This window comes from Aythya ferina, assembly GCF_964211825.1.
Source record: "Aythya ferina genome assembly, chromosome: 3".
In the NCBI taxonomy this organism is placed as follows: Eukaryota; Metazoa; Chordata; class Aves; order Anseriformes; family Anatidae; genus Aythya; species Aythya ferina.
This window is the reverse complement of record NC_140298.1, coordinates 113,326,105-113,330,802: the sequence shown is the minus strand read 5'-3', so window position 1 is coordinate 113,330,802 and position 4,698 is coordinate 113,326,105. Positions and strand designations below refer to the sequence as shown.

Here is a 4,698-nt window from a genome sequence, read left to right as displayed (position 1 = left end):
TCACCTTTATTAAAAAAGACAGCCTCAGTGTAAATCTGTACATCTGTTAATAAGGTCTCAAGACAGCTGAATACTTCAGCAAACACCTAGCACTTTGTTGAGTAGGGACAAACTCGAGCACATTCTTATATAATTAAGCACATGCTTGCAGGGTTTTACTTTAATGGGACCTCCTCCCAGCCTTCATTATAAACTTGTGTTTCGGAGATGAAGCTGAAAACACAGAGGGTTAAGAGGAAAGCTTTGTAAGTGTTTGAAAAGGCAAAGTGGGAACAAAAGCATTAATGTGCACTGGGTTTTATTTCTGGCTGTTCTGCCCACAGTTTCGGTCATATGTTTGGAGAATTATTAGATGCTGTGCTGCACAGCTCCAGCCTCAGCCCAGTGATTTCTTACTTATTTCTGTTCTGTGATTTAAGAGCAAAAGTGACAACCAAAGTCCCTTTCTACACAGCTGAGTAAGCAGGCTCATGATAACTTATGAAATAAGAAAAAGGTATTTTTGATATGTCTGTAAGAATATAAAATATATTTTTTTCTTTGCTGTTCATTTCTATAACTACCATCTCAGGAATCAGAACAGGCTGGCAAGGAGTTTCCAGTGTGAAATAATTTAGTATCATATCCTCTGTCCAGGGAGAGAGTTTGTTATTTTTTACAAACCTGAATACAGGAGGTCTCTTCTAGCCATAGAGACATTCAGTCACAGTCTTTGAAGAACATATGTGACAAAGGTGGGTTCAAAAATATCTAAATGATTTAAATTTGTAATCATCAGCTGTTTACTGCAATATTGCTTTTAAACACCTGTTTTTAAATCTAGAAGAGAAGGAAATCCCTGGGGATACTTTTTTTTTTTTTTTTTTTTTTTTTAATGTGATGGCCTCTTCCCTCTACCATACCAGTAGTAAGACACCGGGAAGAGCCTATTCCTGCCTTCAGATTTAGCGTTTAACATGAGGGAACTGCCATTAATTAACCTGGAGACAAGAAGGCTGAGGGGAGACATCATGGCTCTGCCTGAAGGAGGGTGTCAGTCTCCTTTCCCAGGTGACGAGTTATAGGACATGAGGAAATGGCCTCATGTTCAGTTGAGTTGATTAGGTATCAGGAAGAGTTTCTTCATGGAGAAGGTGGTTAAACATTGGAACAGGCTGCCCAGGGAAGTCCCCATCCCTGGAGTTACTTAAGAGATGCATGGATGTGGTACTGAGGGACATGGTCTAATGATGGGGCTCAGTAGGTCAGGTTGATGGTTGGAGTGATGATTTTGAAGGTCTTTTCCAACCCAGATGACTATGATTTTGTATTCCTTTGTGCCGTTCATATGTTGAACTTCTTGCACAAATGTCAAGTCAACCTGCAGGCCCTGAATTCTAGCAAAAGCAAAGGAAACATCTTCCAGTGCCCCAAAGCAACTGAAAACAAGCTGCACAAAAGAGTGCAGAGAAGTGTATTTGGAACACCAGGGAAAAACTGGAAGAATGTAGTACACAGTGTGAAATGGAGTAACTCTCCATGATCAAATATGATTTAAAAAAAAAAAAAAAAAAGTCAATCTGGGACTAAATAGCAATAATAATACTGTTTCAAAATGAAACTGCACAAATAACCCGAGCTCGCCTATACAAATATATACTAAAAAAAGTGTATTCAGACAGTGTCCTTGTTTGCCAAGTCTGTAATACTCAGTTATTGCTTTTTTAAATTGTGAAATTGTGCATTTGCATGTGTATTTGCATACAAAAAAAAATGTATTTTAATAAAAAGATACTCTTTCTTCCATTAATGCAAGTATTGAAGGGGAAGTGAGGTTTCTGTGATAAACTAGAGATTGACCCAATAAGATTTACTGTGGCCTTGTTGTTGCTCTCTTACTGTGAACTGCTTGATTTGTACATGTGAAAAAGCAATTTATCCAAGGCAGTGTGGCCTTTCTACTCCAAAGGTATTATTCATCTAGATCCCTGTATATGGATTTTGAAGTATTCCAGGCCCTGAGTAGCTTTAAACAAGTGATATTGCTTGAACACAGCTGAACTGAAAGGAGATGTCACTTTTCTTGTAGTGGAAAGTTTGACAATGGCTGTGCCTGAAGACTCAAAGGGCAGTTCAGCAACTGGATGATTGTGAAAAAAATAATAGAACTGTCTTTCTGAGTGCTCTCAGTTGTGAGTTCTTGAGTTGTGAGTGCTCTCAGTTGTGAGTTCAGCCAAGTGACCAGAACGAGTTAGATGACAGTTTTAAGAGTACTGATTTCCAGAGTACAAAACCATTACCAAAACTTACAGTAATGAGATTCATCCGAAAATGGTGAAGGAATTAATAGATTAATAGGTTCTAACCTCTACTACCCTTAGGTCAAGCCAAAAGTGCCCTGAGGAGAATCTTGAGCTGTGATGGGAGACAGGAGACTTTCATCTCCAGAGCTATATCAATCTTCAATCAGCACTGAATTAGCAAGAACAATTCAGAAAGAAAGAGAAGGCTTTGGGGTTCTTATTGCAGCCAGTCCTCTGTGACCTTCACAAATAAAACTAGGCTGGGGAAGAAAGAAAAAAGAAAAAAAAATAGGTTGTGTAACAAATGCTGCACAAGGAAAAGTGATACAATGGCGAGATTTTAGAGGACAGCACAACAGAGCTCTAGATGATTATGATGAAAAGGAATCCAGTTAAAAATAACCAGGGGACACCCAATAGAGGAGATGGGCAGCTGATGATCTCTCTACAGCTGTTGACAGTCAATATCATTATTTGCTAAAAAATAACAAGTGTTACCACACAAGGTATTTGCACAAAGAGTTTTTTTTCTCCTTTCTCCTTTTTTCTTTTCCAGGGCTGGTGTTGATGGCAGTCAATATCAGATTGTTTCAGACCCTCAGCACCCAGTCTGGACATCACTGCCGCACTGTATTTGATTCATGGGAGCAAAATCTTCTGCATAAACACTAAGGCCACATACTTAAATAAATAAGCAAATAAATAAATAAAAAGGAGGAGGGGACATTATAAAGTGTCATAGAGATGCTGGAAGTGTCAGGACTGGAAGGACTTTAAGTAACCCCTGAACCTGCTGCAATAAATACTAATACTCTCTAGCTTCACACAATTTGTCTCCACGTGCTCAGTCCTCATATACAAAATGTTTTTTATAACAGAACGTACCAATGTTTGTCTTGCACCAAACACAATCATCTACCTGGTTAAAATTATGTTTGAGATAAAACTGTGATTCTCCTTCCCTGTAAATTGTTTTAAAATGTGCTGTTAAATGTTTCAGTGATATTAATAAATGATGCTTAAGGCATTTGCAGAGAATAATAATCCAATGATTCTATGCTGTTATACTAATCATGCATACTTTTAATCTCTTCTGCAACTGTATGTGAGAAAGCAAAAGTAAATTTCTCATTTGCTTTGATCTTCAGTTAGCTTTGTAATATTGTCTGTTGAAATGACAAACACTGAGGAGTCTGATTACTATCATCCTCCAACACTTACACATCTTGAGTTGGGCTCCCTAATATATTATAAGATTATAGCAATAACAACCAAAGTAGAAGTGTCGTGTTGATTCACTTTCAGGATTCTAGAATTTATAGGTCAGATTTGTTCTTTGTTGTTCTTCTATTTAACCATGAAAACTAAAACATTCATGTCACCCCTGGATTCCAGGAACTAGAGCTGTAAAAAATAATAATAATAAAAAATATTAAAAAATGACACTGAAGCTGCCAATATTATACTACATTCTTGTGTAGACTGACTCATGGGCCAGAATTGTTTGAAAGAGTGAAAGTATAGATGTACTAGCCTAGTTGCAGAAGTGCCAGAGTTTGCTTGTATAACCATATTTAGTTGAGGACGTTTGAAACAAATCAAGTATAACAACAGAATGTAGGAATATCAATTTATACAAAATGGTAGTTAAGCAAAAATAAATTAACATGTGGAAGTGAACAATGATTGTGCTCAGTTGATGTTGTGGATGAGGCAACACCAATCTTATATATTGCTGCTATATTCATTGATGAGAACAACATAGCTCTTTTCTAATCACCCATGGTCAGTACACTATGACACTCACTGTGGCTCTGTCCCTAAGAGAACAAGGACAGAGTTTGCATGGTTCTTCCCATCACAACATTTCTGTGTGAGTCTCCAAAGAGTTGACCATATTAGCTACTCTGGCTAGCTAAAACTGACTCAGTTGTTTTGCATCAGTGGGTCCTTTTCCTGCTGAGGAAGCTTGTTGTAAGCACCTGCATACCAAAGGACTTCAGGCTGGTAGGGTATTAACTGAATGGTCCTATTTAGTGTAAATTGTTAAAATGGGACCTTTATCTTATTAGTATAAACATTTTGCACCGATGGTCATTGAACGTCTGTAGACAAGCCATTAAGCCATAGTGTTACAACCTATCTGCCTACAAAATACTCAACACTGTCTGACTGGACTTGTCAAATCATCTGTGAGACAGGTGATAGAGCAGAAAAACAAATGGATCTTATCAAACTTCTTTAAATCAGAGCAATAAACTCCAGGTTGTTAGCTGCAGGATTCTTCTCCATGTGCAGGCTGGAGATGACTGCCATGTCATCTGAGCTGAACTGGGGTGGATTGGCCAGAGCAGAGCTAAGCAGAAACTGGTTTTATAGAACCATGAGAATTTCAAAGTTTCTAGTCAGGAATCAA

General features: G+C 37.9%; 1 long non-coding RNA gene across 1 annotated transcript; it reads left to right on the top strand.

The window, feature by feature from the left end:
* The first annotated feature begins 208 nt into the window (after positions 1–208).
* LOC311433368 lies at positions 209–3,309 on the top strand. The gene is made up of 3 exons (XR_014690716.1): positions 209–245; positions 637–734; positions 2,839–3,309. It is a non-coding gene; the product is annotated as an uncharacterized lncRNA (long non-coding RNA).
* Positions 3,310–4,698: the final 1,389 nt, after the last annotated feature.